This window comes from Entelurus aequoreus, linkage group LG11, assembly GCF_033978785.1.
Source record: "Entelurus aequoreus isolate RoL-2023_Sb linkage group LG11, RoL_Eaeq_v1.1, whole genome shotgun sequence".
NCBI lineage: Eukaryota > Metazoa > Chordata > Actinopteri > Syngnathiformes > Syngnathidae > Entelurus > Entelurus aequoreus.
This window is the reverse complement of record NC_084741.1, coordinates 42,144,305-42,155,011: the sequence shown is the minus strand read 5'-3', so window position 1 is coordinate 42,155,011 and position 10,707 is coordinate 42,144,305. Positions and strand designations below refer to the sequence as shown.

Genomic DNA, 10,707 nt, shown 5'->3' with positions numbered 1-10,707 from the left:
GGAAGACCCAGGACACGTTGGGAAGACTATGTCTCCCGGCTGGCCTGGGAAGAGCTGGACGAAGTGGCTGGGGAGAGGGAAGTCTGGGCTTCCCTGCTTAGGCTGCTGCCCCCGCGACCCGACCTCGGATAGGCGGAAGAAGATGGATGGAGTACAAATCAGCGCCAGGGGGTTGCAAACTCAAAGTAACTAAAATAGAATGCGATATATATATTGTGCAAAGCCATAGGCTCACACAAGTTCAGTAAATAATTTGGAACACAGCATCATCGTTTTCACAGCTTTTTGGTTGTTAGAGGTAGAGAGTGTTTTAACGTAGAGTTCTAATTCTTTTTTAAAGGCACAAAAACCAGGTCGAGTATTGAGAAACGTACATTTATGAATATAAAACTTAGCCAATAGTATAATGAGGTTGCAAATGTAAAATTCATTTTTAAAAAAGTTTTCATACAAATTTGACAAGATTTTATTTCTAGGAAGCATCGTCGCTACTCGTCACGTTTTGTTTTTTTTCCCCGCCAGCCAATGGCTGCAAGAATTACTTCGATGTCGCACGCCAATCACAAACCGAAGAAAGCGGTGGCGTTGATTGGTTGTCGGTGTGAGACGCCAAAAAAATCAGGAAGTAAGATACGTGGTACAAACAAAAGCATAGCTTCGACGACATGAGTGACTTTCTTGACTAAGTTGTCATGGGTATAAATGACAAACCTTTTAATTAACTTTTCTAGTTATGTCAGAATGTATTTTTGACTTATTTCTAGTAAGTATTATCGCTACTCGTTCCCCTTTTCGTTGTATCTCAGCAGCCAATGGGTGCACGAAGTACATCGACGCCGCGCGCCAATCAACAAACTGAAGAGGAAGGTGGCGACGTGTGATTGGTTGTTGCTGTGAGGCGCCAATGTAAACAGGAAGTACGCTACAATGTTCAGGTAAAATTACGTCTTCGACAACATGAATGCTTTTCAACTAAGTTATTTTGTATATTGAGCATGAGTCGCCGAGTTGTTAAATATTAAACTTGTTCTGTAGTGGCTGCTAAGCGTTAAAGATAAGTCAAATCCCTCTTTTTTCAATTTGGTAGACAGTGTGTGTAGTATGTCGAAGTGAGGCTACATAAACTTATCCTTTAAAACATGTTATATATTTTTTACTTGCACATTTACTTTCTTAATTTAGTATCAAAGAAATACCAAACAAATGGAAGGATCATTAAAATATATTTTTTATTTTGACTTCAATATGTGGTTATAGACTTAGACTTGCATTTTATTGTCATTCAAATTTGAACTTTACAGCACAGATAAGAACAACATTTCGTTACATAAGCTCATGGTAGTATGAGTAATAATTGTAATAATAGTAATAATGGTAGTATGATTTATAATGTGAATAAAATGCAGGAAAACAAACACATCTTTGTGCCGAAATGACATTGGTCTGAGAAGACACGCACAGCCCAGGTAACGTGATGTCTTATTGTTGTCTTCACCGTTTGTCCTGTATGAACTGCAGCAGCAAGGAGAAGTGAAGCACGTCCACAAAGATAAGGACGGACAAAGACATTGTGACAGAACAGAAAATAACAGAGAGCTGCAGCGTGGGAAAGGTCACTGTGGGAACTCGGCCTTTTTTTTTTTTTACAATTTCTGGGCCACAACAAACGTGTCCGTACGTCGCCATTGTTCTCTCGTTTCCTCTCCGCTTTCTTTTCCGTCTTTTGCCGCGCACTTTGTCAAGTTGAGAAGTTCCCACGCTCTCCTGGAGGTCTTCATGCAGGCCTGTTGGACCTCTCCGTTGTCGTCATAGTCCTTGGCCGTGGGAATCACAATGTTGACTCGTCCAAACCAAGGTTAGGATTTTCCATTCAAGACTTCCGCTGAGAAAAAAATCAGACTTTTTTTTTTTTTTACATTTAATGTTTAGTTTTTGCTCTGCTTCCCATTTAGGAAGGGACTGTTCCCTGTCCACCAATCAACACACTGCACTCTGCCTAGCTCCGCCCCTTAAGTCATGGCCTTACTGTGACTGGTATGTGATGTGTCTTTAGTGAGAACTCAAAAGTCATGTGATATTGTGCAAATACAGTGAAACCTTCGTAAGTACAAAAGTTCATATAGTGAAGCAAACTTCTCGATAAGAAACAATGTAAATATGAATATTGGGATCCAGCTTTGGCAAAAGCCCCTATTTTAGTTAGGGTTTGTACACTTTGAACACAATTAGGGCTGCAACAACTAATCGATTAAATTTGATTATAAAAATAGTTGGCGATTAATTTAGTCATCGATTCGTTGGATCTATGCTATGCGCATGCGCAGAAGCAATTTTTAATTTTTTAATTTTTTTTTATAAACCTTTATTTATAAACTGCAACATGTACAAACAGCTGAGAAACAATAATCAAAATAAGTATGGTGCCAGTATACTGTTTTTTTTTCCCAATAAAATACTGGAAAGGATAGAAATGTAGTTTGTCTCTTTTATCCGATTATTAATCGAAGTAATAATCGACAGATTAATCGATTATCAAATTAATCGTTAGTTGCAACCCTAAACACAATACAAAGTGCTATACAGTACTATCAAATAAACATAAGCTGGTGAGGATTAAACTTCGTCTTTATCAACAAGCCAAAGCAACAACAATGACAAGCTGAACTGTTTTGTATGCGCTGCTCTGCCAACAGTCGCGCACACACACTGAAGTCCCTTTGGCGGCTTCACAAACTATCAGAAATCACAAAAGTCCTTAACTTTGAATGAATGAATTTATTTATTTCGGCAGACAGACGTATATAGCAACACTTCATTGCTCTTTGTAGTTTGACAGACATGCAACGGCACCCACTGAAAAGGGATACGGGAAAAAAAGTGAGAATGCTTATCCATGTCCCGCCCCTAATTTACAAACAACTCATATGTTGGTTATATAGTCCAAGTTTCAACAGCAGATTTGATGGATACATGACCATTTCAGAACAAGTATAACATATGATAATGGATGATAATGACAAGTCAGTATACATACACCAATTAAATAGGAAGTTCATCTGGAGATTTAGGACTTAAAAAAAAAATGTAAACACATTTTGATCCCTGAGAATTTCAGTGGGATTTTTTTTAAACTGTCATTGCTCAGAACATTCTAATTAGTCAAAATCAATGTTATGAATTATTGAAACAATTTAAGGCTCCAATTACTTCACAATAGGTCTGCAACTAACGATTAATTTGATAATCGATTAATCTGTCGATTATTACTTCGATTAATAATCGGATACAAGAGACAAACTACATTTCTATCCTTTCCAGTATTTTATTGAAAAAAAACCCCAGCATACTGGCACCATACTTGTTTTGATTATTGTTTCTCAGCTGTTTGTACATGTTGCAGTTTATAAATAAAGGTTTATTAAAAAAAAAAAACAATCCAAAAAATAAAATAATAATTGCCTCTGCGCATAGCATAGATCCAACAAATCGATGACTAAATTAATCGCCAACTATTTTTATAATCGATTTAATCGATTAGTTGTTGCAGCCCTACTTCACAATACATCAAATATTCCACTTTGAAATATTTTCTGGAGAAAATATATTGCATATTTAGTGTGTTTGCCATAATAAAAAAAAACAAAGTTTTATTTCACAAAAAAGGGCATTAAACAAACAAAAACATACATTTTTTTTTATAAAAACAGATAAGAGACATACTTGTTGAAAGTAAAAAACAAAAAATGTGTGAAATATTTTTAACACTTTTGTGAGTGGGGCCCTTTTGTATCCCCAATATTTATTTTTTTTAAACCGTCATTGCTCAAAAAATAATGAATTAAAATCAATGTTGTTATAAATGATTGACCTATCTACGGTTCCAATTATGTAACATCAAATATCCCACTTTGAAATAATTTTGTGGAAAATATTGCATGTTTTGTGTTTTTTCCATTTAAAAACAAAAAGGTTTTTGACATAAATAACATAAAACAACAACAAAAAAACATATCGGCAGATAGACCTGAAGATGATCAAGAAATTAAAGCATAAAAAAAAATTACTTATTTTAAAATTTTTAAGACTGAGATTGGGGCCCTGAAGGTAAAAAAAATAAATCTAAATATTGTATCTGTTTTGAAAATGAAAAATATAAAAACGGTCCCCGCATGCTTTGATTTTTCAGTGTGCGGCCCCCAGTGGAAAAAGTTTGGACATGCATGAGTACGACTGCATGCATGCATGTCATTGTCTTGCATAATGTGGTGGCTAAATCTTAATGGAGACTATTTTAAGCTCACCTTCCTGACATTACTCAGCAACGCTTTGCTCTTCGGGAGAAGCCATTAAAAGGATAAAGTGGAGTTAGTAAGTCCGACCACAGGGGAAGGGAGGACAGAAGCTAATTGGAGTCGCTTCCTGCAGAACTATGACAACTAAAACGTGCTGACTGGGCGGTTTCAGGCGGGTACAAGCAGATGTGAAGTACTTATTTTTCATTTAAATATTGGTGTTAGTCCACGTCCAACATCATGCGTTAAAAGCCCTTGTGGACCCTTCAGTGCGTTGCTGGTGGAAATGTTGGCGTTACGTAACAAAGTGCCAGCTGGGGGTCAAGATGAGCTTCTTTTAGAAACCCTGCTAGCCTCTGAAATGAACAGATTAACTGACAGATTATTCCTATTTCCATCATTTCCTACTGGGAAACTTGTTTTTCCGCCCATAAGACGCCATTATTCATCAGATGACGGGGACAATACCACAAATATAGGAGACTTTTGTGATGTTTTAAAGGGAAATTGCACTTTTTGGGGGAATATTGCCTATCGTTCACAATCTATATGAGAGACATTGCGACCAATGTTCCCTCTAATTTTTCATGTGTGTGAGCAAACGCAAAAACTCCCTGAGCATTCAGCGGAGCCCATGTGAGCAACATCAGACGTGCACACTGTGGCTACACCAGCAGCACACCTGTCCCAAACCTGACTAAATAACAAGTTAAATCTCCATCCATCCATCCATTTTCTACCGCTTGTCCCTTTCGGGGTCGCGGGGGGTGCTGGAGCCAATCTCAGCTGCATTCAGGCGGAAGGCGGGGTACACCCTGGACAAGTCCCCACCTCATCGCAGGGCCAACACAGATAGACAGACAACATTCTCTTATTATTATAATCAAATGACAGCAGTCATTTCCATGAGGTTATTTTCTAATATAAGTGTTTAGGCCCACTTACAATGACAATAACAAAAAATATTGTTTTTCATGAACTGTGTACTTGTATTGTTTGTCTGGGTGGAGGTCCTGCTTTGGAAATAATTTGTACCCCTTTCAGACATTGCATTTAGTTCCCATTAAAACATTCACATGTTGCACAATGAGATGTAAGCAGGGGATCATGTGTACATTCCTGCAACTTCCTGTTTGTAAAAAATATTTTTTAATTAGTATTTATTTAATATACTTACAGCATTTCATGATTAATATTTATAAATTAAGATTCCTAATAAATGACACTAGAATAAGCACACATTTGATTGGTAAATCATAGTGTAACGACCTGGAATGGCACTTTATGTGTGGTGTTGGAGTTGTCCGACTTTTTGTGTGGCTGTAAACGCATCACTGGCTAAGTGCCATATGTGCATGTGTTGGCGCAAGTGAGAAAGAGCGAGCGGCTGCTGTTGATCTAACAAAGTTGCTTTTGGTCTGGTTTGTACTGCAGAAAATGACCACTTTTGCTAGATATACTTTTTTTTTACTAATGTTTTGGTGATGTGTTTATGGCCGACAATAAAGAGTTTTGCTCAGTAAAGTGATGGATGGAATTCATGTCCTCAAAGCGTATCGACAGACGTTACAATATTTGAACATTGATGACGAAAACTGTTTTCTCTGTCGTGTCCGTGTCGTGTCGAAAAGTGTTATGCGCTTATTTTTTTATTTGATTTTGTGCGTGGCTTAGATTTGCTGTGCGCAGAGGATGCTTGAGCAGTGCGCAATTGCACAGGCGCGCACCTTAGAGGGAACATTGATTGCGACGGATGTATTTTTTTTTAATGCATTGTAACTCGTAAATAAAAGTCAAATGGAAGGTGCCCTATTCCGCCGATAGAGCCCAATAAAAAAAAATCCAAAAAGCGGCAACAATACTCCATTTACATTTTGTGACTTGAATATTAACCAAGTATTAGTGATATTGTTATTATAAGCGCTAACGCAGACAAACTATTTATGGCGGCACCGTGAACACAAGCTTGTGTAGTGACATCATCGAGTGCTAAAATGCTTCCTTGCTTGTGGAAGATGATAAATCATGCCTCTCACATGGATACTAGAAGGATGAAGACATATTGGCACACTTTGACAGCCAATTTAGACACAAAAGATGCTTGGTTCCATCCCCCTTTTCTTCGAGGGGTTTATGAGTCACTCTTCATCTAAACAGGGATATAACAAGATTCTGTCAGTCGGCATCCAAATGACAGCAGACATTGTACAGTAAGTGATGTTTTATTATGTTTGTTGGCTCTCATAGTCTGCAGTGACTAGTAATCAGTGATGTTTTTAAAAAAAAACGCTGTGGTGCTTTTTTTTTTTTTTTTAAATCAATGGGTCATGTATGCTTAAAATAAGGAAAATACGTAAATATTAAATGTTATTATAAATGTGCTACATTACATACATACTTACAGCATGTATATAAAACCTTAAAGGCCTACTGAAATGAAATGTTTTTATTCAAACGGGGATAGCAGATCCATTCTATGTGTCATACTTGATCATTTCGCGATATTGCCATATTTTTGCTGAAAGGATTTAGTAGAGAACATCGACGATAAAGTTCGCAACTTTTGGTCGCTGATAAAGAAAAAGCCTTGCCTGTACCGGAAGTAGCGTGATGTCACAGGTTGAAAGGCTCCTCACATTTCCCCATTGTTTACACCAGCAGCGAGAGCGATTCGGACAGAGAAAGCGACAATTACCCCATTAATTTGAGCCAGGATGAAAGATTCGTGGATGAGGAACATGAGAGTGAAGGACTAGAGTGCAGTGCAGGACGCATCTTTTTTTGCTCTGACCTTAACTTAGGTACAAGCTGGCTCATTGGATTCCACACTCTCTCCTTTTTCTATTGTGGATCACGGATTTGTATTTTAAACCACCTCGGATACTATATCCTCTTGAAAATGAGAGTCCAGAACGCGAAATGGACATTCACAGTGACTTTTATCTCCACGACAATACATCGGCAAAGCACTTTAGCTACGGAGCTAACGTGATAGCATCGGGCTTAACTGCAGATAGAAACAAAATAAATAAACCCCTGACTGGAAGGATAGACAGAAAATCAACAATACTATTAAACCCTGGACATGTAAATACACGGTTAATGCTTTCCAGCCTGGCGAAGCTTAACAATGCTGTTGCTAACGACGCCATTGAAGCTAACTTAGCTACGGGACCTCACAGAGCTATGCTAAAAACATTAGCTATCCACCTACGCCAGCCAGCCCTCATCTGCTCATCAACACCCGTGCTCACCTGCGTTCCAGCGATCGACGGAGCGGCGGAGGACTTCACCCGATCATAGATGCGGTCGGCGGCTAGCGTCAGATAGCGCGTCTGCTATCCAAGTCAAAGTCCTCCTGGTTGTGTTCCTGCAGCCAGCCGCTAATACACCGATCCCACCTAAAGCTTTCTTCTTTGCAGTCTTCATTGTTCATTAAACAAATTGCAAAAGATTCACCAACACAGATGTCCAGAATACTGTGGAATTTTGCGATGAAAACAGAGCTTTTTGTATTGGATTCAATGTGTCCGAATACTTCCGTTTCAACGATTGACGTCACGCGCATATGTCATCATACATAGATGTTTTCAACCGGAAGTTTAGCGGGAAATTTAAAATTGCACTTTATAAGTTAACCCGGCCGTATTGGCATGTGTTGCAATGTTAAGATTTCATCATTGATGTATAAACTATCAGACTGCGTGGTCGGTAGTAGTGGCTTTCAGTAGGCCTTTAATGGAGGTGTTTGGATGTTTTTTTAAGGGCTTTTATCGGCAGAATAGAGCGACTCTCATCGGCTCTATTGTAAGCTGACTTTTGATCGCATTCATTTACTATTTCGAATTCATTAAAAAAAAAAAGAAAACGGTAAGTTTTCTTGTATTACATAAGATTGTGAATAAGCAAAATTCCAAAAAAAAAGTGCAATTCCCCTTTAAATAAAATACGAGAAATTCATGTCAGTTATGTTATTGTTCATGCTAAATGTATTCTAACGTGAACTAAAAGAACATTTATTCATTGAAAATACAGTGGAACTTATACAATGGTACTTTATTTTTTTTAATTTTGTCATAAAGAAATACAATCATGTGTGCTTACGGACTGTATCCCTGCAGACCGTATTGATCTATATTGATATATAATGTATATATTGTGTTTTTTATGTTGATTTAATAAAAAATAAAACAATTTTTAACATTTTTAAAAATTTGTTGTGCGGCCCGGTACCAATCGGTCCACGGACCGGTACCGGGCCGCAGCCCGGTGGTTGGGGACCACTGGCCTAGAGTACATCGCATCCATTACTCTGTCGCCACTTCTCAGCGCTTCACCGTGTTTTTTTTCTTTTTCTTTTCTCGCCATTGACTGAGTTTTGTCTACTTTGATAGGTCCAAAAAGAGCCTACAAACCAGCCTGGAAAGAACGAGGGAATTGTTGTGGACTTAGACTTAGAGAGGAGAGGAAACCCACACCCACTCTTGTCTTTGCCCCCACTCTCTTCTCCATCTCGTGTCTTCGCCCTTTGCTGACGGCAAGGTAAACATTATTGAACTTTTTTTGATTAGTGTCGCAACTTGGTTGTTAACGTTTTTGAGAGCACCAAAGGGACAGTTCAAGTTGCCGTTGTTGTTGTGTTATTTTGGTCGGTCTTTTACTAAAAGAGGGACTTTTGTCGAGGCCAGAACCAATTAATTATGTTCACATTGTTTCTTATGGGAAACTTTGCTTCACGAGCCATGTTCAAAAACCAATAAAGTTCATAAAGTGAGGTTCCACTGTACAATGGTAGCTTGGTTTTTATAAGCAAAAGGTCGGATGTACATGGAATCGTACCAAAACTGACGCAATTTTTCCCCATAAGAAATAAGATGAATCAAATTAATTCATACCAGACACCCAAACATATGAACACAAAACATGTTTATAGTTTTAAATGTAGAAAATAATTTTGAAATACATATAAATGAAGAATTAACATTTAACTTAACTTTTGCTGTAATTAAATACGTTTGGTGGCAAAGATGTTTTGTTTTTTCTTCAATTGGAATGTGTTTCTCACCTTCTTTATCAAAGCGCTGACACGCACAACTTTCTTTGGCTCCACGGTGGCTTATTTTGCAGACGTACTCAATAAAAAGTATACAGAGACTGAGTCAGCAACAGGTAAGATTCTTTGGGCACTTGATTCCGCGGAAAGATGGACAAGTTTGTTAGGCGCAAAGTTTAGCCGTTTCAGAAAACCGGTGCAAGGTTTCGACGGAAAAGCAAGACATATACAAAGTGGGTCATACAAAGACCAAGGTAACCCTGTAATACAAAACAGAATGTCTAATTAGCGTTCTTGCAAAGTTTTTTTTAGCTTTATATAGCAATTTTATAGTAAAAAAATCCAACATTTTCCAAACTTGTTTTACATAAATAATAGAAGAACTATAGTAAGACCAAATTAATTGTTATATTTGACACCTGTGGCAGTTCCTCTGCCGTGGGTTCCCCTGACCACCACACACTGCACAAGTATTCTGGATTCAATAATGTTTTTATTTAGTCCACTCTGCGGCAAACGCGCTCGACTTTTCAGCCTCAGTCTCTCTCGCTCTCTCCCTTGTGCTCTCCAGCGTGTGTCTTTTTCTCTCTCCAACTCAAACAACGTGTCTCGGTCCGGCTGCTGCTAATAAGGGCGACAGGTGATTAGATAGCCTGTCCCAGCTAGGCAATCCACTCACCTGCCGCTGGCTTCAAGGCCGGTTCTTACACACCCCGCTCCACGGCAGGCCCGCAGACCACGCCCCCCTCCACAACACCTTATCAAAGCATTAGAGTTGTTAAATATATTCAAAAATTAATTTTAACGGGGGTGGATAAATACGATACTAAAAGTTAGTTTACCTGACAACACAGTAGGATTGTCCCACTACCGATATTTTGGTACTGGTACCAAAATGTATTCCGATACTTTTCAAAATGAAGGAGACCACAAAAACATTTCATTATTGGCTTTATTTTTTTAATTTTAAACTTTATTGTTAGTTTTTAAGCTAAATGCGTCCATTCTTCCATTTTTTTTTTCTCCACACTGTTTCTGTTTGCGTTTCCTCTGCTCGTTTTACCAGCAATGTCACGTCGTGTCCGGTGGGAAAAAAAAGTACTGGTGTTTTTCAGAAGCAGTATAGTACCGTTTTAATTAATTAGTACCGCAGTACTTTATTAGTACTGGTCTACCGTACAACCCTACGACACAGATATTTTTTGGAAGCCATATTGGTTATGACAGCCTCTCTAAAATGTTTCCGATATGTCAATTATATATTGATTAGAGTGTTTTGAGGGGTTTGGCAGCAAAAGGAAGGAATGAAGAGTGGGTCAATGGTGTTGGTCTCAAACAACACGGTGATGACCGCTTGAAACA

At 38.3% G+C, this 10,707-nt stretch overlaps 1 long non-coding RNA gene across 2 annotated transcripts; it reads left to right on the top strand.

The window, feature by feature from the left end:
* Positions 1–667: 667 nt before the first annotated feature.
* LOC133660683 (uncharacterized) lies at positions 668–9,289 on the top strand. 2 transcript variants are annotated; one of them, XR_009827865.1, is made up of 4 exons: positions 668–935; positions 1,519–1,855; positions 1,953–2,034; positions 8,687–9,289. It is a non-coding gene; the product is annotated as an uncharacterized LOC133660683 (long non-coding RNA). The 2 variants fall into 2 exon arrangements; XR_009827864.1 differs by having other exon boundaries at positions 1,522–1,855; positions 8,687–9,288.
* Positions 9,290–10,707: the final 1,418 nt, after the last annotated feature.